At 53.3% G+C, this 22,598-nt stretch overlaps 1 protein-coding gene across 2 annotated transcripts in view; it reads left to right on the top strand.

The window, feature by feature from the left end:
* The window catches only part of LOC140908093 (calcium and integrin-binding family member 4-like), a 42,536-nt gene that overhangs the window by 6,020 nt on the left and 13,918 nt on the right, over positions 1-22,598 (top strand). The window lies entirely within an intron of this gene.

Genomic DNA, 22,598 nt, shown 5'->3' with positions numbered 1-22,598 from the left:
GACTCAGACGATGAAGTACCCTCTTCATCAGCCCTCACCTTGCGAGGAATGGGCTGAGCTGCTTTCGGAGGACAAGCGGGGCTGTGTGGAGGGCAGCTGGGCTGGGCCAGGTCCCCTGCTGGTGACGGAGTAGGTGAGCGACACTCCATGGAAAACAAGGGAGATGCACCAGTTCACACCAGCTGCTGTATTTCTCTCCTCCAGTTGCATTAAGGGTGTATGCATGAAAACAGGATTGACTCCTCTGACCTGCTGGGCAGGCTCTTCTCCCGCACCCATCACCGCGGCGTTTGATCACCTGTCCTATCCATCCGCTCACTTTGCTGCTCCGATCTGCATCCCACCTCTCCGCTCTCTCACCCCTTGTAACCTGCTCACCCCACGCGCTGACTTCACCCCCCACCTCTTCTCCACTCCTCACATCCCCGCCCCATCCCGCTGACTTCCCATCCCAACGCCACAGGGGTCACCCAGGCCTCAGCCCGCATCCCTGACCTCAGAGTTACCCCTCTGCTCATGCGTCCCACCTCACACCCGGTGTCCAGCTCCCAACGGCTTTGCTGCCTCAGCCTCCCGACGGTACCACTAAGGGCAGGTCTACACGCAATAACAAACCCCCAGCAGCGAGTCTCAGAGTCTGGGTCAACTGACTCAGGCCCATGCTATGGGGTTAAACAGAGCAGTGTATGGATTTGGGCTTGGGCTGGAGCTGGGAAGGGTCTCCAAGCCCGGGATCCAGCCTGAACCCAAATGTCTACATGGATATTTTTAGCCCGAGTCAGCTGACCTGGGCTCTGAGACTTGCTGCTGAGGATCTTTTATTGCAGTGTAGACATACCGCGAGTCCCTGAGTTACTGGAAACCTCGCCCGAAAACTTTTCTCTCTTCCTTAATTCACAACTTGATCCCCCCTGTAGAGCATGTTGTGACCCTGTGCACAAGGGAGGTTACTGCATTGTGTCACTGGGCCAGAGCCTGACCCTAGGGACACTGGAGTAGACCCAGAACGGCTCCGTTAATATCAAGGGAGGCAGTCTAATCTCATGGGTAAGGCACTGGACTGGGATCCAGGAGACCTGGGTGCTCTTCATTGACCTGTTTGTGACCTTGGGTTCTTTAGTTCCCCTCTCGCTGCCTGTTTCCTCTTTCCTCCTTTGTCTTGTCCATTTAGATGAGTGGTTCTCGGCCTGCGGTCCACAGGCCACTTGCGGCCCAATCAGCACACCGCTGCAACCATGTGCCATCCTCGGCAGTACATATATTGTGTGGCTGCAGCCCAGATCACACAAATAGAGCTGCACATGCGGCCCACAATGGTCAATAGGTTGAGGGCCACTGATTTAGATTGTCAGGGCTTTGGGCCAGGGACTGTCTCAGGCTGTGTCAACACTGGAAAGGATTTGCCAGTATAAATACACCAGTCTAGCTCAACCAGCAAACCCTCCTAATGGAGACGTTGCTTGTACCAGTTCCCCAAAGGTAATAAGCTCGACTGGCAAAAGGACTTTTTAGCTGGGATAACCATGTCCTCACACCCCTCACTGACATCACTATGCCAGCAAAGCTTTTAAGTGTAGACCAGGCCTCTTGCTATCTGTCTGTACAGCACCTAACGCAACAGGCCCCCGATTTCAGCCGTGGCCTCGCAGGCCTCTACATGAGACTCTAACACAAATGCAAATAGCAATAAAGTCACGTTTTTCTGGATTTACACTGCTGTGTAGCTGGTACCAGGATCGGATCCTTTATTTCCTTAAAGCCTCCATCTCGTGTGGCATATCCCACATCTCGTGATGCATCAACCCACGATTTACTCCGTGCTGGCTGGTTATGGAGCTTCTGCCCAAAGCGCTATCTGTGGGGAGGAATATGTGGCAGGTGTCAGTGGGTTTCTCTGAGTAACACACAGGGCAGAAGGGCGGGGGGGGGCATTTGGGCCTAGAAGGGGGCCACATTTTCTACAATACATCAGCTCATCTTTTAAAAAAACCCTCCCCTCCTGTGTGTTAGGCAGAACTGCAGAGGAGGACTTATGGGAGCGAACTGGCGTTGCAATAAACCAAGCTTTGGTTTGCAAGCAAACAAGCAGCAAAGAACAAAGAAGAAACACAGAGTATACGCCTTGCAGCCCGGGGACAGCCAGCCCCATGCTAAGGCTTGGATCCTTTAAGAACGGTCATGCTGGGACTTGTAGTTCCTCCCAGGGCTGTGGCGAACCCTGCTGACCAGAGGAGGTGCTGTTTGAGCATGGGAGGGCTGAAGGAACTGTATCCAGACCCCAAGAGGGGGACCGTCTTTGAAACCTCCAGGTGTGCCTGAGTTCATCTGAGGGGGAAACTGAGGCTGGAGTGTTGCCATACTGAGAGGTGGAGATTGTGCTGGACCAGCACCTGCAACAGCATCCAGCATGAGGCTTCTAATCTTTTGAGGGCAGGGACTCTGGGTTGGTACAGCGCCCAGTACAATGCAACCCCAGTCGTGACTGGGTGGTCTCCAAGCGCTAGTGTGGTCTAAATAATATTTCCACCGAATCACCGGAATGATAATAAACAACAGCTCGTATGTAGCACTTTTCAACCCTCTTCTATTCCTGTTCTCTTCTGCGTAGGTTCTTATCCCTCTCATCACTGTGGGATCTGAGTCGTGTCCCTGAGTAGCTGGACATGAAAGGGGAGGTATTTAGTAAATGGACATTCTTTAGATCACAGTGGAAAAATTGCAAGGGGTCTGGATAAAGAAGAAAACAAAATAACGGCAGCCATTAGCTGTGAAGGGCAAAGGCTGCACGTGTTCAGGCAGCAGCTGGGTACGTCAGCAGAAGGAGCCGTGTAAAATCTTAGAAGCGCCTGAAGTGCGTTTTCAACCCACAAAAAGAGTCCCCAATGAAAGGTGCTTTTTCACCGCTCTGGAGTGACAACAGCCCCTTGTATTGCCAGACTGCACCAAGTGGCCAGCTCAGGTGCTCCTCAAATCTTAAAAGATTGACTAATTTGGGATAAGTTACTCCTAGGGACAAAAGCAGCAGGAGATCAAAGGAGAACACACAGAGGACCCACACAAAGTCTACCAGGAGCAATAGATACGCACAAATCTAGTGGAAAAGCTCCCATCCAAATGCAGAGAATAAATGCAGCAGACACAGGGATAATTCACCAAGAGGCACAAAGTCCAAGGAAAAATACACCAAAATGTTGCAAAAATCAAACTGAATATATGGCAAGCCACTGCTGAATGGAGAAACGCGCCCACTGAAGGCGTTAATAGCAGACCGGTACAATGCTTTTAATGTCACGACTGTCACAGGGGAGCAGGACCAGCTCTTCTGGGTCAGAGCAAGTGGGCCCAACTGAGCCAATGAAAGGGCGGGGTGCCCCGGGGGCTACAAAGGCCTCTCAAAGGGCAGGAAGAGGAGGCCGTGCAGGGGAGAGGAACCGCAGAGTCATGGAGCTCACTCTGGTGAGGAGTCCCGGAACGAAGGGCCAGGGGCTCAGAGATGCAGCTCTGGGGCCGGCATTCAGGAAGGGGAACAGAGCTGGCTGCATGAGAACTGGCTGTGAGAAGGGACCTGGCTGGCACAGGATTACTGGAGACCCCTGGCAGGGGAGGCCAGGAAATCCTAGGACAAAGAGTGAGCTGAGGAACTGGTTTTGTCTCTTTATGTGCTTATATTTGGACAAATAACCTACTTAAAGGCGACTAGGCATGGCAGTGAGCTTGTCGAGCTGGGGAGAACATAAGAGCTGCCATATTGGGTCAGACCAACGGTCCATCTAGCCCAGTATCCTGTCTTCCGACAGTGGCCAGTGCCAGGTGCCCCAGAGGGAATGAACAGAACACTGCAATTTTGGAGAGACTCACCCCTGTCTTCTCCTCCTGGCTTCTTGCAAAGAGAGGTTTAGGGTCACTCTGAGCATGGGCTTACATCCCTGACCACCTAGGTGATAGCCATTGACAGACCTATCCTCCAGGAACTTATCCACTTCTCTTTTTAACCCAGGTATACTTTTGGTCATCACAACATCCCAAGGCAATGAGTTCCACAGGTTAATTGGGTGTTGTGTGAAAAAAATACCTCCTCTTATTTGTATTAAACCTGCTGCCTCTTAATTTTGTCCTAGTTTTTGGAGGATAGGAAAGGGTAAATAACACTTCTCTATTCACGTTTTCTACACCGTTCATGATTCTATCAGATCCCCCCCATTCATCATTTTTTTTTCTAAGCTGAATAACTCTAATCTTTTTAGACTCTCCTCATCTGGAAGCCGCTCCATATCCTCGATCATCTTTGCTGCCCTTCTCTGAACCTTTTCTGGTTTCATTATACCCTTTTGGAGATGGGCAACCAGAACTGGACACAGTAATCAAGGTGTGGGTGCAGTCAGGATTTATATAGTGGCACTGTGATATTTTTCTGTCTTATTTTCTATCCCTTTCCTAATGGTTCCTAACATTCTGTTCGCTTTTTTGCCTGCTGCTGAATAATTGAATGGATGTTTGCAGAGAACTATCCACGGTGACGCCAAGATCGCTTTCGTGAATGGTGACAGCTCACTGAGCCCCCGGCACTGCATTCATGTCTTTGAGATTGTTTTCTCCAATCTGCATTTCTTTGCATTTATCACTGCTGAGAAGCCCTGCCACATCACAGGCAGGGAGAATGCAGGCGCATTGATTGGCCCTGGTACAAGGGGAGAGCAAAGTGGCTCTTTGGTGCCCCGTAAAGAGGAAATGAAGTGTGACTCTCAGGGGATGTTCACACTGCAATTAAAAACCCACGGCTGGCCTGTGCCAGCTGACTTGTGCTGGCTCGGGCTAAGGGGCTGGTGAATTGCAGTGTAGGCATGCAAGCTCCGGCTGCAGCCCGAGCTCTGGCACCCTCCCACCTTGCGGGGTCCAGCCTGAGCCCAAACGTCTACCCCACAATATCACAGCCCTTTAGCTCGAGGCCCGCAAGCCCGAGTCAGCCGGCACGGGCCAGCCGCAGGTGTCCAATCGCAGTGTAGACGTCCCCTAAGAGCCACCATTGCGTCCCTAGGCTGCTCCTGGGACAGTGGTTTCCAATACAGCGTGGGTCAGGCGGATCGTGAGTCAGCGTGGGTCGGAAAGGGGAGGCCTAGAAAAGCATTTCTATGCTGGGCACTTATTTTTTGCCCAGCTAACATAAGTCTCTCTGAATGGTCCACAAAGACTGTGTGTTCGGCTGTCAGAAAGCACTCTTAGCTTGTGGGGAGGAGGGGCTCAGCTGCAGTAGCCAGGGGTGGGATCCAAACAGCTCCAAGAGCTCGGCCTGGCTGCAGAGGGGTCTTTCTAAAGCAGCTGTCACGGCAGCATCGAAGCACTGTGCAAGGAGTAGACTGCCCAGCCCTGCAGTGGGGGGTCCCCGTGCTCCAGGGCAAAGACCGGGGAGAAGCAGAATGCCTCCTGCACTCCCGCTGAGCATAGGGAGCGCAGCCATGGCTGGTTCTTCCATGGGCCGTGCGTGGGGGCAGGGCTCCTTGCTCCCTCTCCTCACACTCCGGTGGTGCAAAAGGGACTTAATGCTGCCCTAACTGGCCAGTTCTGGCCTGGGGCAATATCTGCCTGATCGAGAGCTGGCATAAGTGCTCCATACCATCCCTGCTCCTCCCCGCAGCACGCAGAGCTCTGCTGAAAATCTGGCCCCTAAGGGATAAAGTCAGCACCTTCCATCCCACCCTGCTTGCAGCTCCCATTGGCTTTAGCTGGAGTGGTGAGTTGTCAGCCGCTTCGCACACCAGGCCCCAGGCACCCAAACAAGCAGGCCTGCAAAACAAGCGGCAGCTTTTGAAACTTGTGAGCAAAGTGACTTGCCTGTGGCCGTGGCCGAGTCAGTGGCGGAGCTGGGATTAGAATTTGGACATTTCCAGCACCCAGCACCATACTCAGATCATTAGCCCTGCCTCTCGTCACAACAAGGGAGCAGCGGGCCAGCCAGAATGTCAGGGGCTGATTGCCAAGAGAAAGGGGGAAAACCAAACTCTGCTTTGATAGAGGTTTAATAAACCCTCCGGCAGGACTGGCGAGGAGCATCTGCCTGAGACATGTCGTAAATCTGGATTAAGGGATCTGACGCTGGTGAGTTTTGAAATCATAATAATGCAAAAGAAGTGACGACACAGTGGTGACATTTCATAACCCGATTCTGCAACGGACGCAGGAAGCAAACAGATTAATCTCCAGGGAACCAAAATATACAGGAGGCAGTGAGTGTGTGTGTGTGTGTCATGTTTATACAGCTTGATCCACGCTGCCCTGCTCCCCCCAGAACTGCAGAATAGCTGAGCGACCTGTTCGGGCTACATCAGTGACCTTCAACCCCCTTTGAGTGACAGATGCCAGTCAAGCATCCAGTGGCAGATTTAGAGTTAGTGGGGCCTGTGCTCAGCTTCATGCTGGGGACCCCTCCTTGGGACCCAGCCAAGAAAAAGAGCAGTCTCTCTTATCTCCCCTCCGACCCTGGTTTTATTCTTTTTTCTTCATCCTCCTCCTGTAAGTAATAGGAAGTAAATGAAAGTAAAGTGAGGGACCTTGTTTGTTTTTGTAGTTGAACTCATTTTCCCACAGACCACTTGAAAAATCGCTGAGAGTCTCGGCGGGCCACTTAATGATCTCTCCAGTTATAGTTCGTATTGTTAGCTAACTATTGTAAAGTGCTTTGGATAAGAGCTTTATAAAACAAACGTAGAAAAGCATTGGGGGTGCGGGGTCTGGGAGGGAGTTAGGGTGTGGGAGCAGGCTGGGGGTTGGGGTGCAGGGTCTGCTCAGGAGCTGGGGTGCGGGAGGGGGCTCAGGGCTGGGACAGGGGGTTGGAATGTGGAGTGCTTACCTGGGACAGCTCCCGTTTGGTGCGAGGGGTGCAGGTGGGGATGTGGGAGGGGGTGCAGGAGTCAGGGAGGGCAGGGGGCTGGGAGGTGTGAGAGGGTTCAGGAGACAGGGCTGGAGGGGCAGGGTCTGGGAGGGAGTCGGGGTGCAGGGTCTGGCCAGGAGTCAGGATGCAGAAAGGGGTCAGGGTTGGGGCAGGAGGTTGGGGTGTCGAGCGCTTACCTGGGGCAGCTCCCATTTGGTGCGAGGGGTGCAGATGAGAATGTGGGGGGTTTGCAGGAGCTCCCGTTTGGTGCTCAGAGTGGAGGGGATGTGAGGGGTCCAGGAGTCAGGGAGGGCAGGGGGTTGGGGTCATAGGGGTGCTCCCAATCCCCTGCCCCACCCCAGACCCCTGCCCTGAGCAGCTCACAGCAGGGGGTGGGGTATGTGTGGGGGGAGTTAGGGGGCCCCGCCTTTGCTCTGTCCTGCCCCATTTTCACCCCCTTCCCCAAGGCCCCGCCCCCACCTCTTCTCCGTCTCCTCCCGCAAGTGCACTGCGGCCCCACTCCTCCCCCTCCCTCCTGGAGCAACCTGAGCACCGGTAAACAGCTGTTTGGTGGTGGGGGAAGCGCTGGGAGGGGCGGGAAGGCGACGCACCCAGGGAAGAGGCAGGGGCGGGGGGAGCTTGGCTGCCGGTGGGTGTGGGTGGAGCCTGCAGCAGGAGCCCCTGGAACCGGCCGAACCAAGCTTCTGCCCCCACAGCTGCCTGGCTCTGGGGCCCCCTCTCGTTGGGGGGCCCCCTGTAGCTGGCACCCTGTGTTTCACCGTAAGTCCGCCTCTGCAAGCATCTTACCAGCACCCTTCCATACCCACTGGCTGCGCACTTTGGTTGACTTGCCTTTGGGCCTGCTGGGGTGGGTGGGGTAACATGCTTAGTTCTTTCTCCTGGCAGAGCTGGCTTCTTCAACAACTGGGCAGTGAAAACAGCCCTCCTGCCTCCTATTTGGAATCGGGGGTTATCCCAGTGAAATATGGCACCTGGGAAAAACAGCGCCCCCTGTGGAGAGATGCAAACAATGAGAATCGTTGAGTCATTTCTGGTGATCACTAAAGCAAGGTGGTCATTTGATCTGATTTTTTCAGAGCTTCTGCGGAAAATCAAGCCAGGTTTTAATGCCCCAGAAGGAATTTGTTTCTCTGTTGGATGAATTCACAGCAATCACTGAAAAGAGAAATGCATCTTCCACATTTTCCTTTTATTCTCTTCCAATTTACCTCGCTCTAAAAGCAACAACAGCATCTAAATACGAGTGTCTACAGGCATGAATGGCCTCTTCTCCCTGCCACTTCCTCGAGCGCCTCTTTCATAAAGAGAAAACTCTAATTGCTTTATTACTACATTGGAGGAGGGAGGGGAAATAGATCCAAACTGTTTTAGTCTCCTGGATGAAAACATCTCGGGGAAGCTGTCATTTCTTTACACTCTGCCATATGGTTTCATTTTCTGGACATCTGTACAACAAAAAATCTAATCAGGAGAATTTTCAGATCCCTTCACGCATGGAGGCTCAGCGAAAAAGCTGTGAAGAATTACAACACGTCAGCCGCCTCTGAGATGGACAAAGCTCACTGTATCTTTCTCCCTCCATGCTCTGTACTGGACGGTAAGAGATAAAGAAAGGCAGGGGTTGTAAGAAAGGGCCATGCTAGCTGGCCAGCTCAACACTTCTGATCCATTCCAAGTTTCTTTTCCCATGAACTGCACCATCAGCAGAACTGGCAAGGGAGAAAGACAGTAACTAGCCCCTTCCCCACCTCCAAACTGGGCTTCTGCCACAGCTGATGAACCTCAGTTCCACCTGTCCCCCACGCCTTCCCGCATTGCACTCCTTAGGACCTTACCAGGGTAGCTTGCCCTTTAGCTGGGGAGCCTGGGGCCAAGCCAGTCCTGATTGCATGAGGAGCCCCACCTCAGGGGAATCAAGTGATCCCAGGCCAAGGGGAGGGAGAGTAACTGAGACTGCAGGAAGCAGGAGAAAGTGCTGCAAGGAGCGGGGGGATTGGGGACACCCTGCCCAAGAAGCAGGAGAGAGACTGACAGACAGACAGACCGACTCTCAGGGAGGAGGGGGCCATGCCCAGCTGAACCTGGAGTGAAGACTGTATACGTTTGTGTTGTGTGTTGAAAGGCTGCTGGGAACCAGAGACTGACCTAGGGCTGGGGCTTGGAGGGCCCCTGGCCCCCTGAGGACTGAATAAACGGGATCCCTTCTGGGGGCTGTTTGATTAACTTGGTGAACTGCGAGTCCTTAAAGAGCCCCCGAAGAGACGGGATGGCCAGAGGCAGGGTGCTGTAGAGCAACCTCCATCCACGAGGGGGCGCTTGAGAGGCAATAAGGAGACCACAGGAGACCACAGCTCCCCCAGCGCATCTGAGATGTTGACGCCTACACTGCAGGGGACACTTCTGCACTGGCCAGGCAGAGGGGCTGGATAACCCAACAGGGCTTTTCCTGTCGAGTAGCTCTGGCCTGAAACATTCCCTTTGGCCTGTCTAGGGCCTCTCTGGGCTCCAGGCTGTGAGCCCTATTCAATTTGGGGATGGCTCTGTGATGGGGTCCTTGGGGGATCCCTTTCATTTCAGCTTTGGTCTCAGGCAGGATTTGAACTTGGGCTTCCAGGGAGTGATTTTTGTTGTTGTTGTTAATGCAGATTTCACCAGCCATTCATGTCTTTTAATTGTGATAATGCAGGCGGGCTAGGTTAGAACCAGAGAGACTGGAGAAATGCATCCAGCATGTTCCAAGCATCGTACTAGGGTGGAGTCTAAATTCCTCACCCAGCTCCCTTGACAAGCACACTGTAGAAATAAACTTTTCCCAAGTGCAGTACATCTGTAATATGTTCACTTGCAGTACATTATTCAGTCACTAGGTGTCTCTGTGTACAAAGCTTCAGGGAGGGTGTGGTTCTTGGTAAACAACACAGACAAAGCTGGGACTCAAGCTGTGTAGAAGCCTGTTTGCTTGTGGCTATAGTTTGTAGTTGTTTGAGTTGGACAGTTATTCAGTATGTCATGACAACATCGAGAGCTCAGGTACCAGCTGCGACAGGCCAATCTGAGCCAGAAAGGATTGTATTATGTTATAGTCTATATAGGTTCTTATACCACACTCATCACTGGTAACTGAATGCCTTCCAGGAGGGCTTTAAATAAGGTGACCAACATCTGTCTCGTGTTTGTTCTCTTGCACTTCTCCCCCTGAGGTGAGGATATGTGGTGAAGGATCACGTTTTGGAATTTGTATTCAGCAGACTTGGGCTAGCCCCTGAGGAAATTCTGTCTCCTGGACAGACGAGCTTTCCCCTGATTGCTGAGAGACCTGTTATGCCAGAGGAGCTGAGCTATTGACCACGTTTTTGGCATGGAGCTTTAGGCTGTTGTAGATACTCTGGGCCCAGACCATGGAAGGAGATTGAAGAGGAAGACTGAGACCTTGGTTCTCTCTTCTCTGGGAAGCCGGCATAGAGAGCAGAAGACAGATGTGATGTGCGGGCGGTCACCTGTGTTGCTGAGGAGACAAGTTGTCGTGCTGAAGTCTTTGGGCCCCGGTCTGTGGCGTTGCTGTAGTTCGGCCAAGAGGGGATGAAGGTGTGACTCACCCCACACCTACACGGCATTTAAACCCCCGCAGCTCTGCGCTTTGTTACCAAACAGGACAGGACAGGCAAAGAACATCCTGCTCTAAGAGCCAAAATGCAAAGACAGTCGGGCTTCCCTCTGCCAAAGGACAGGGGTGTGCGATGGAAACCCCACCTCCGAGCGCCTTCTTCCCTACCGCCCTGCCGAACTCACCTCTCCACCACCTAGCACTGTGTGCCAGGCCTTATGTGTGCCGGACGGGTGTACGATGATCCCACCGGTGTGCATGAAGAGTTGGCACAGGGGCAAACGAGTCCCCTGAGAATGTGCATCTGGGTCCATCCCTGCTACCCTGCAGATCCCTCCAACCACAGTGCCCGCTCTAACAAAATGCTCCCTGCCGCCCGCGTGCTGGGGTGCGGATGGCCCTCGCAGCGGTGCAGTCATGAGCTGGAGGGTCGGGCAATGCCCAGGCTCCCTGTCCCATCCTGCCATGACCAGGCAGTTTTGCATTCTTTCTCCCTGCTTTAAAAAAATATTGTTTATTTGTGGGGTTGGTAGAAAAGGACAGGCTGCAGGATTCTGCGAAGCACCTAACTCTGCCCTGCAGTCACTAACCTGGAGCCCCAGCTTTGCCTATGATGTCGCCTATGGGAATCTAAACTACTGTCTTCTGGAGTTATGGGACAGGTGTGTGTACCGTGTCTCTTGTAGTGGCTGAACCAGATAGTGGATAACAGCCTACTACTGCTACCAATTAATGGAATTACTCCTTTAACTCAAGTAATGGAGGTCTGTGGTGCGGTGCTGATGGTCCTTCCGATCGCTGATGACCTCTGGCGGGGGGTCGTTACACTTCTTTATCTAGGCTCTCATGTAGTGTCCATCACCATGGGTTCTGGAGGCTTGTGTTGATGGCTGCTGGAGACACGCCTAAGATACATAGACAGACAGATGGACAAATCTGCAAACCTTTCTTTTCTGTAGTGTAAACCCATCTCCTCTCCCAAATGTAAAAACAAATTAGACTAGCTAGATTGTATGCTGTGTGGACAGGATCTCTGCCCCTCTATCACAGTAGCATTGGAGCACCTTGCTTTTTTAAATGTATTTAGCCTCATGACCCCCCTGTGAGGCAAGGCACTCATCCTCATTGTACACGTGGGGAAACTGAGGCATTGAATGCCTGGGAGACGTTTCCGGGGGTCACACAAGAAGTCTATGGAAGAGCAGAGTCTTGAACCCAGCTCTCTTGAGTCCCGGACTACTGGCTCATCCATTCTGTCATTCTCCCAAGCCCTGTATATGCCACGTACACTGCACCAACTTCACCCTGGGGGAAGCACCAGTGACCTCAAGGGAGTTACGGCAGGGAAGGTGAATCAGGGTTCCCCCTGTTGCTGCTGTTCCCTTAGAGGGAGAGAGGGAAAAATCTGTCTGCTCCTATTCCCATTCTCTTTGCACCCCTTGGATTTTTCGCTCCTCTTCCCCCAGCTCCATGCTCCTTTTTCTCAGTTTCCCTCTTCTTCTTTTGGACGATCCCTCAATCCCCACTTCTCGCTCGAGGTTTTTCACGGGGTACTTCTCCTCCGTTCCATCTCTCTAATGGGACATCAACCCAGTAATGGTCCAGTTCACAACAAAGGGCCAAGCCCAGGGCATTTAGGTGGCTACGAACAGCTGCATGAATGGTCCCTACCACCTCCTACCCCAAATCTATACTGGACAGGAAGAAGTACAGGGCTGAATAAATACCAGCACCAACCCCAAAGAGCGACTCTGGGGGGCCAGCTATTGGAAAGCATGGATATTTCCAATAGTGGAAGAAATCACCCCTTCTTTTTTAAATGGCCCTCCACTGTTCCCAATTCCCATTCCCCCGGGGTCAGCTGGCGTTCCTCACACTGCCTCCCCGGCATATGACAATCAACAGACGTTGCCTTGCTCTGCCAGACGACCTCTCTGTGTGAAGCCGAAGGCAGGGGCTTGCAGCCAGAGAAGGGAACAGTCGGTACGGAAAGGAGACGGACACAGAGGAACGGAGAGACCTGCCCTTTGAACATGAAACAGAGAGCAACAAACTAATCCCTCGAGGGGCTTAATGCATGGAAAATTTCTGCTCTGAGTTAGCTCTGGAGTGAAGCTGGATGATTCGGGTCTGGGAAGGAAGCTCCATAACATTGGAACTGAGGCCAGGGTCTCGTGAGGGGGCTGGCGCAGGAAGAGCATCTCTTAAGGTCAACGGTCAAGGAGATTTTCAAGGATCTAGAGTAGCAGTGAGCCTGGAAAACACTGAGGCCCAGCCACTGGCATGGGGCAGGCCAGGTGCATGTGTCTCTGGAAGGAAGGTTACAAGGAAGGGGGCAAAGTGGTCTGCAGAGCCTCTTCCCAACCTGCACTGAGCTACGCAATGCTGGGGGCGGTGGACGGATTTGATAGAGCGATGCCTTCCTTTGCTCAAGGGCAGCCTACGTCTGTGGTCCTCCGAGCAGGTTCCCAGAGCAGTGGCTGGTTGGCCGGGTGTTTCCAGCAGAGGTGCTCCGCTGTGGAAGAGCCCGGCATGGGCCGTGGAGTTACATGATCTCAGCATGCGTGATCTTTGGTGCCTGTGGCTCCCACACTGAAATCCAGGCTTATGGGGATCACATACCCCTCCCACACTGGTCGTTCCAATTGGAGGAGCGGGGCTGCAAACCCTGCCCCTCGCTGCTCCCCGAAGGAACAAGGATCCTGTGGACACTTGGCAAAGGGAGCCTCACAAATTGTATTGTCTGCCCCCATTTTAGTTTTCTCCCCGTTAGAGGAGATCTGGCCCCTTAAGAGTGCAAATGTTTCCTTACATCCAGAGACAAAGCCATCTACCACCTCGCTAAGCTCTCTGAATCCTATCCATCCCGTTCAAACTGGGCTGTTTTCCGCGCAGGTCTTCCCGATGACCATTTGGATGGATATCACCTCTTAGCTCCATTCCAGGCAATTGCGTGTCATGATTTCTGTGTTAGGATAACGGTGGCCCTAAAGCGCCGTTCATCAGTTCCTCTCAGATGGGATCGACTCCATTCAGGACAACGTGGGGTTTTCCATTCTCCATCTGTTACATCGATTTCTTATCCGGTGCGCCTGGAAACGCACGGTTCTCCGCATCAGCGGCACAGGATATGTTGGCAAGGAGGTTCCTAGGGAGAGCAGAGTGCTTCCAGAACTAGCTCTGGGCGGGGACGCACCCAGGATGCAATCAGGGGGGGCCGTAGATGGGGTTGTATTGACTCCAGGGGAATGCGGATCAGGCCTTTAGATACTAAAGCGATGGACACTGTAGCAGGGGCAGTGGAAGCTTTCTAAAAGTGGGGGGAAGCACCGGCGTCCGAGCCGTGGCCCTGCCCCCTGCACCGTCCTTTCCGCCCAAGGGCCCGCCCCTCCTGTGCCCTTCCCTGAGGCCCTGCCTCTACCCTGCCCCTTCTCCCCAAAGCTCTGCCCCGCACTGCCCCTTCTCTCTGAGCCCCCACCCTCGCACCATACCTTCCCCTGAGGCCCTGCTCCCATGCACCTCTTTCCCCCAGACCCCAACCACCACTTGCTCTTCTCACCCCCCTCTCCCGCTTGCCCTTACGGCTGGTAAAAAGTGGGGGGCCTTGGCCCCCCGATTCTGGTGCCCCTGAGGTATAGGAAATCCTAAGGCGTGGTCTACACTTACAAATTAGATCGACTTAGCTAGGGCACTCACGGCTGGGAAAAATTTTGCCACTTGAACTCTGCAATTAGGTCAGCCTCCGCCCCAGTGCAGATGGGGATCGGCTGTTGGAAGAATTCTTCGGTCTACCTTGCTCCTACCTCTTGGAGAGACGGATTCATGGCGTCAGTGGCAAACCCGCTTGCGTCACTGCAGGAAGCGTCTACGGTATGGCGCTATGTCGGCACGGCTCAGCTCAGTAGCCGTGCCGTGGAAGCCTTTCTGGTGCAGACGCCCGCTCCGGCCTGAATGCACGAAAGGAGCTGGGCCTTGGGACACGGCGCGTCCCCATGGCTAGCTGTTAGATGCCTCGAAAATGGCTGTGATCCACAGACCCTGAGTGAGGCTCCTATACAATGACTGGGGAGAGAGAGGCACCGCAGCCTGCGATCCACAGAAGCCACGTTTGCGAGGCAGGGAGCCGCCTAAGCTAGCCAGCGGGGGATGCCAAGGAGAGGGGGGTGATCTAAGTGCTGTAACAGCCAGCTGTAGAGTCAGTGTGGGGTGTTTGAGCCCTAGAGGCCACGCCCCTGTCATGGTGCCCAAGGAAGAGCACTAGCTTTGAATCCTGCCCTCCCCTATGCCCCTTTGCCCTACTGCATCCACATGCCAGCTACAGCCCATGCATTGCAAGCTGACTGCTTAGGGCAGGGATCTCAGACTCTAATCACCACGAGGGGCACATGAGGACTAGTGCATTGGCCTGAGGGCCGCATCAGAGAAACCTTTTCATGCAAAGATACAAAAGCTCCCCACACCCCCGCCCCAGCCCTGCCCCCCCTCCACCCTTTCCATGAGGCCCCGCCCCGCCTCTTCCCCGCCCCCATTCCAAACCCTTTCCCAAAGTCCCCGCCCCAACTCTGCCCCCTCCCTGCCCCATTCCAACCCGTTCCACAAATCTCCGCCCCGGCCCCGCCTCTTCTCCGCCTCCTTCCCTGGGTGCGCCACATCCCCACTCCTCCCTCCTGGAAAGTCCTAAGCACCACCAAACAGCTGTTTGGTGGTGAGAAGCGCTGGGAGGTAGGTGGAGGAGCAGGGATGTGGCGTGCTCGGGGTGGGGGACGAGGCAGGGGTGTGGGGGTGAGGGGAGCTTGGCTGCCGGTGGAGTTGGCCCCTATGGCGGGCTGCGGGAAATAACTCCGTGGGCCTCATGCAGCCTGCAGGCTTGAGACTCCTGGCTTAGGGTATGTGACGTTATTGACATAAACTGTGACCACATGGATCCTTGTTGCAACCAAGGTCCCATAGTTGCACCAAATCTTGTACAAAGGAGGTCAAGTGAGGTGTCTATGAAAAGGTTGTAATTTCCTCGTTATGAATATGCTGTCTGTATGTGTGTGTCATTTTTGTATTTGAAGTTATGAATATTGGCTATGTACTTGTATCTCAGTGTGTTTGATTCTACGTAGCGTCAGTGAAGCAATTGGTCAGCTTCTTGAGAAAGAACTATTCTGAGTAAGTGCCCAGTCAAGAAACACTTAACTGACAATGGACCTTGGGAGGCTCCAATCCACATTTGAGGAGCCTTCCTGGGAACATTCAAGGGAGCATGTGAGCAATGGCTGCCGCCTGCAAACTGAGTCATGCATGGACATGTGACTTGCCCATGTGACTCCAAACTCCATCTTGCTGCTGTGATTTTCCACAGGATACATCTACACTGCAGTTAGACGCCGGGGCTGGCCTGTGCCAGCAGACTCAGGCTCATGGGGCTTGGGCTAAAGGGGCTGTTTAACTGCAGTGTAGACATTCAGGCTTAGGCTGGAGCCTGAGCTCTGGGACCCTTCCACCTCACAGGGTCCTTGTTGCAAAGGCTAAGGAGGAGAAAGGGTCTAAGCACCAACATCCCTACAATTGTAGGATCGCTGGACGCCATACAACTGACCAGCAAGTTCTTTCCGAACAGCACATTCGAGCCATGGAAAGTGTTCTGTGCGTGGATTGCAATGACAACGCTAGGGGGAGTGAGCACTTGACGACAGACCTGCCCGTCTGGAAGAATGTCTGTGGTTTCAACAAAGTGATGCACAAGTACCTTGCAGCACTTCAGTGCTGGGCTTAAAATGACTGTTAGCTGCTCACTGATGTTTGCCACCATCCATGTGTAAGTGGGGGAATAGCCCCGCTCTTGTGGGGAACTTTCCTGGCTTCTGCACTACCCCGGTGAAGTGGGCTAGCGAAAGGATCTGAGTCCTCGCTCCCACTTCCTTTACCCAGTGGCCTCCCTGCCCTTGAGGACTCCCCTTCCACTCTCCTGTCTGGCAGAGTCCTCGTAACCCCAACAAGGCTGGGCCCAGGATTCCTGAGGGGCTCGACCCCCAACCCTGCTGTGGTCACCGAGGACAGGGGCTAGGGTGTCCCCACTCCGGGGTACTCTCTCTGCACTGGGCACTTCTCTGACCCACTGACCATTACATACAAGTTAAAGCAAATGCAAGTTATTTAATCAACAATTAATTTTAAAACGAATAAGGAATAATGGGAAAGGTTAAAGGAAACACATCACCCCGCTCTGTGGCAGGGAACATCACAAACAGCGTCTCTGGAACGTCCGGGCAGTTCACAGTCTGCTCCTTGTAAGTCCGAGGCCTCCTGCTCCGGCCCTGGCTGTGCTGCAGGGAGGCTGCGGGTCGGACACTTGCTCTGGTGGTGGCCACACGCTCTCAGGCTCTAAGTCGCAGGACCCTTCTGCCCAGTGTCGCCCCCGCCCTGTCGGGGTTACGATCCAAGCCTGGCCTGCAGAGCCCCTTGGCTGAGGCATCTCCCTGTGCTGGGCCCGCTGCCCAGGGTCCCCCTCGGTCTCCCCAGCTGCTCACCGCACCCAGCTCTGGGCTGCTCCAGCCCCAGCTGCACCATTCGGTCTCAGCCAGGCTGCTGCTGCTGCTCTGCCTCCAGCTCCCTGGGCTGCTTCTCTGGCCCCTCTGGCTCTGGTTGCTGCAGCTCCGCTCCCAGGACAGGTCTGCTCGGCAGGCTGCTTCTCTGACTCTGCTCCCAGCACTGACCTGCTCCCTGGGCTGCTTCTCTGGCCCCTCTGGCTCTGGCTGCTGCAGCTCCGCTCCCAGGACAGGTCTGCTCGGCAGGCTGCTTCTCTGACTCTGCTCCCAGCACTGACCTGCTCTCTGGGCTGCTCTTCTGGCCCCTCTGGCTCTGGTTGCTGCAGCTCCGCTCCCAGGACAGGTCTGCTCGGCAGGCTACTTCTCTGACTTTGCTCCCAGCACTGACCTGCTCCCTGGGCTGCTCTTCTGGCCCCTCTGGCTCTGGTTGCTGCAGCTCCGCTCCCAGGGCAAGTCTGCTCTCCCTGGGCTGTGCCTCTGGCTTTGGGGCTGCAGCTCTGCTCCCAGGACAGGGTCTGCTCTCTCTGGGCTGCTTTTCTGGTCCCTCTGGATCTGGCCCAGCTCTGCCCCCCAGCTTAGCTTGGGCCCCTGCTTTCTCCTTAGCTCGGCTCCACTCTGTCTGACCCAGGCAAATCCAGCTCACACAGAGGATGGGACCTTCCTGGCCTCCTGACTCCCTGATTAGCCTGCCTGCCCTGTCACTCAGGCTGACCTGGAGCATGGGCCTCTCCCCATTGTACCTGGGGGCTGTCAGTCTCAGGGTCCTGATTCCCCATCGACCCTTCCCCCTTTTTAGAACTGGGAGCTAGAAAACCAAAACACCCCACTGAATGTTAGTAAGGGGGCAACAGTCCCCTTACACATGGAAATTAATTTAAAATGTAGCCAGGCCAACCACTATGGAAATAAGAGGCAGGTGGTACTAAATGACTGACGGTATTTCATTTTAAAGTAATTACATCTTCACAGCATGAATCTTTCTTTATTTTTTTTTTGTCATAAAGCACTTTTCGTCGGTTTGCATGCTGTAAGGGTTAAAGACGTTATTAGGCCATTTGTGTGTCTGTCTCTAAAAGCGATTATTCAACGGGGGCTCGCTAATAGTTACCATACAGATATGATAGGAGAAATGTTCAGAACCACAGATAGATTTATTACAATGCTACAACAAAGGTTAGGATTTTTAAATATTGGCATCTTAACTGTTTAATAAGAAATGGGGGGAGGGATAGCTCAGTGGTTTGAGCATTGGCCTGCTAAACCTAGGGTTGTGAGTTCAATCCTTGAGAGGGCCATTTAGGGATCTGGGGCAAAAATTGGGGATTGGTCCTGCTTTGAGCAGGGGTTGGACTAGATGACCTCCTGAGGTCCCTTCCAACCCTGATATTCTATGATTAAATAAGGCATATGCTCTTTCTAGTGAGGGTAATTAACGATTCTCAGGGTCAGGCTAGTCATGGATGAAAATCTGCTGATACAGTTTGCCTGTGACACAAAGATTGGTGTGTTGGTCAATAAAGACAAGGACAAATCATTGATACCAAGCGATCTGGATCAGGTGGCAACCTGAGTACAAACAATCATGTTTTAATGCAGCCAGACGCAAGGTCATAGTTTGACAGATGGCAGTTTCCTGCAATATCTTTGGGAGATATTACTATGTCATGCATATGTATCATTGTGGGCCAGGGCTTGTATGTAATTCCATGGGGGAGGGTGACCATACTTCCTCCAGGAATTCAGAGCAGTGGGGGGTGATTAGGCAAATTCGCTTAGGTTGTAACAGCTACTAGGAGAAAAGAAGGGCTTGTAGCACCTTAGAGACTAACCAATTTATTATAGCATAAGCTTTCGTGAGCTACAGCTCACTTCACCGATGAAGTGAGCTCACGAAAGCTCATGCTCAAATAAATTGGTTAGTCTCTAAGGTGCCACAAGTCCTCCTTTTCTTTTTGCGGATACAGACTAACAGGGCTGCTGCTCTGAAACCAGCTACTAGGAGGCATCCCACCGGGAGAGACTCACATAAACTAGTTCTTAAAACAAAAAAACTTCAAATCCAGACTCCAGCGAGAAACTGCTGAATTGGAATTCATTTGCAAATTGGATACTATTAATTTAGGCTTAAATAGAGACTTGGAGTGGCTAAGTCATTATGCAAGGTAGCCTATTTCCTCTTGTTTTTTCCTACCCCCCCCCCCCCCAGATGTTCTGGTTTAACTTGAATTTAAACTTGGAGAGTGGTCAGTTTGGATGAGCTATTACCAGCAGGAGAGTGAGTTTGTGTGTGTATGGGGGTGGGGAGGATGTGAGAAAACCTGGATTTGTGCTGGAAATGGCCCACCTTAATTATGCACATTGTAGGGAGAATGGTCACTTTGGATGAGCTATTACCAGCAGGATAGTGAGTTTGTGTGTGTGGTTTTTGGGAGGGGGGTGAGGGGGTGAGAGAACCTGGATTTGTGCAGGAAATGGCCCAACTTCATTATCATGCACATTGTGTAAAGAGTTGTCACTTTGGATGGGCTATCACCAGCAGGAGAGTGAATTTGTGTGGGGGGGTGGAGGGTGAGAAAACCTGGATTTGAGCTGGAAATGGCCCAACCTGATGATCACTTTAGATAAGCTATTACCAGCAGGACAGTGGGGTGGGAGGAGGTATTTTTTCATATTCTCTGTGTATAAATAAAGTCTGCTGCAGTTTCCACGGCATGCATCCGATGAAGTGAGCTGTAGCTCACGAAAGCTCATGCTCAAATAAATTGGTTAGTCTCTAAGGTGCCACAAGTCCTCCTTTTCTTTTCACATAAACTAGTTCAGACTGGATTCTCCAGTGACCCACAGATAAACAGCCTGAGTTTAAATTGACTCAAGGCCTTCTTTCTGAGCCAGCAAATGGACAGAACCTTCTGTCCAAGGGGAGCCCCAATCTTTCCTGGGAAGAGTTGGAAGGACTTTGACCTGCAGATCTCCATAAGACTGATGGGTGATCTCTGGTCAGCGTCTAGCGTGTGTATATGAACTTTCATTGTTTTTAACATATGTTCTCAGTAATGCTTTCGATTTAGGAATAAATGTGCTTGTTTATAGAGGGCTGAGCGGTCACTTGTAACAGCTAGTAATTATGCTGGCCAAAGTCTCCGGGCTCCATGCAGGAATCTCTGGCCCATTCTGTGCTCTTCAAATCTGTTCATAGATCCCAAGGCCAGAAGGGGCCATTGTGGTCATCTAGTCTGACCTCCTGTATAACATAGGCCAGAGACCTGCCCCACAGTAATTCCCAGAGCAGAGCTTTTAGAAAAACAGCCTATCTTGAGTTAAAAACGATCACTGATGGAGAATCCACCATCACCCTATGAATCGATGCATCCATGGGCAGTGGGTATAATAGGCCAGGAGAGGCTGAGCCTCCCTTAACACGGGCCGTGCCCCCGTCACTCCATTCGGAGGCCCCACCCTCACTCCCCCTCCCTGCTGAAGCCAGCAGGAGCTTAGCTCGGGCCAGTGGCCTGGAGCTGAGATTGGCCAGCTGGCAGCCTGCGGTGGCTTGGGCCAGCCTGGGGATTGGAGCAGGCAGGCTGGTGCACCCAGAGCAGTTTGGCCGGGGCTCCTCCGGCCACGGCGAGGGGGCACTCAGGCCTCTGGCAGGCAAAACGCGGAGTGGAAGGGGCTGGACTGGGGGGCTTCAGGGTTCATGCCTCACCTATGGGTGCATCTATTTGCACATTCAGTCTTCAAGTAAGATTACTCCAGGAGCTAGTATCTGGTGTCACCTCACTCGGCTCTGGGGTTCAGACTCAATAAATGGTTGCCGCTTTCAGGAAAAGCCTCTTGTCTTTTGCGGGAATCTGCAATACGTGAGCGGGGTGGCGTTTCTCATTGACTGAATGTGACCCAAATGTCCTGCTGCTGGATAATGCAAACGCACACACGCATTACAGCTCCGGCTGTAGGAGGAGATCATCTAGCACACTGGGTTATTAGAGACTATAGAGGGCTATATATTATACAGGGTTATCTGTATGTGACACTTCATTATAGGGGTCATTACACATGCACATATCCTTGGAAGAGGCCATTTATACACACACAGAGGGGGGGATATTTACATAGGCAGTGTGTGGGGGTTGTTAGTGTTTAAAGTCCTGTAGTCTGCAACAAGTGGGGGTCTGTTATCACCCCACCCCTGCCCAGCAATTAATTCTGCCCCCAAATCAATCCCGTCCCCCCTGTCCCATTATCCCCTCTGTCCCGCTCCCCATCAATTCTGCAACCCTCGCATGACATCAGGCCTTGGTTTTTTGGTTGCCAAGGTTACCAACAGTCACACGGAAGCCTGGTGCCGCCTGTACCCCAGGCAGGGGCATGGGCCAGGGCTGGCGCCCGTCCATGCGGCACGAGGAGCTGGAGGAGTATCAGGTCGGGGGGGGGGGTTGTGCTCTCTGCCTCACCCCACCCGCCTCTCGTCAAGGGCAGCTCTTGTGTGGGGCATCGTCAGCCTGGCCACCGTCCCTCCCCACCGGGGCGGCCAGTGTCCGTCTGATGGGATGAATCCCCGGGCCAAGAATCCACATTCCATGCAGCACAGACGTAGTGTCTGACGGGACCAACCCAACCCACGCTCCCTGCCATGGTGGCCCTAGGACACACCTGGCATCTGACGGGACCAACCCACGTTCCATGCCGCGGTGGCCACGGCACAGACACCCCGTGCCAGACCATGGTGATGTGTGACACGAGGCTGAGTGTGAACACCCCTCCCCAGCCACACTCATGACGATCCCAGAAATCTCAGCAATGGGCACTTAGCCCAGTGCTCCGTTTCAGCACAGTCCTCTTCCCCCAGTGACTCTAAGCCCAGATCCTCCAAGGGATTTGGGTACTGAACTCCCCTTGCCTAGCTCCCATTGATTTCCGTGGGAGTTAGGCACCTGTGTCCTTTGAGGATCTGGGCTGCAGGGTCTTGTCCTGAGAGCCCAGGGATCCAGTGGCAGCTGACGGCACTCAGGGCCTCACAGAAGCAGGGCTGTTGCCTTTAGGACACTAGCAAGTCCCCAAGGGTTTGACCCCTTGAGGGATGGAGCCACAAGAGGGTGCTGTGTGTCGGGGGGGTTCCATCCACTTTAGGTACGGGACTCCAAGCCTCATCCAGCTTCCTCCCTGCCAGGGACGGCTCCCTCGGCCCCTTTCCCACTGTGCCCTACACCTTCCGTTCCTGGTTCTCTGGCTGAAATTAACAGGCCCTGGCAGGCTGAGAACTTGCAGAGGAGAAATCTCTGGTATGGCACAGTAAGGCCAGGGACAGAGGGAACCTGGCGAGGGGCGGTAGAGAGGTCAGGTTGGCAGCCAGGGGGCAGAAGGCAAAGAGATTGAGGCTGCCATCCCGGTAGGAGGGCAGGGGAGAGGGAGTTCAGCCTGCCAATCCCTAGGAGAGGACTAGGGAGGTATCCTAGGGATTGGGAGCAGGAGGGAAGGCAGGTGCCCTGCTGGGGTGCCTGGAGAGACAGGAGCTTTGGTCCTCAGGGTGGGAATTCAATCATTCTCCAGTGCATTTGCTGTAATGCTTTCTCTT

This window comes from Lepidochelys kempii, chromosome 3, assembly GCF_965140265.1.
Source record: "Lepidochelys kempii isolate rLepKem1 chromosome 3, rLepKem1.hap2, whole genome shotgun sequence".
NCBI classification, from domain to species: domain Eukaryota; kingdom Metazoa; phylum Chordata; order Testudines; family Cheloniidae; genus Lepidochelys; species Lepidochelys kempii.
This window is presented reverse-complemented; position numbering and strand designations above follow the sequence as displayed.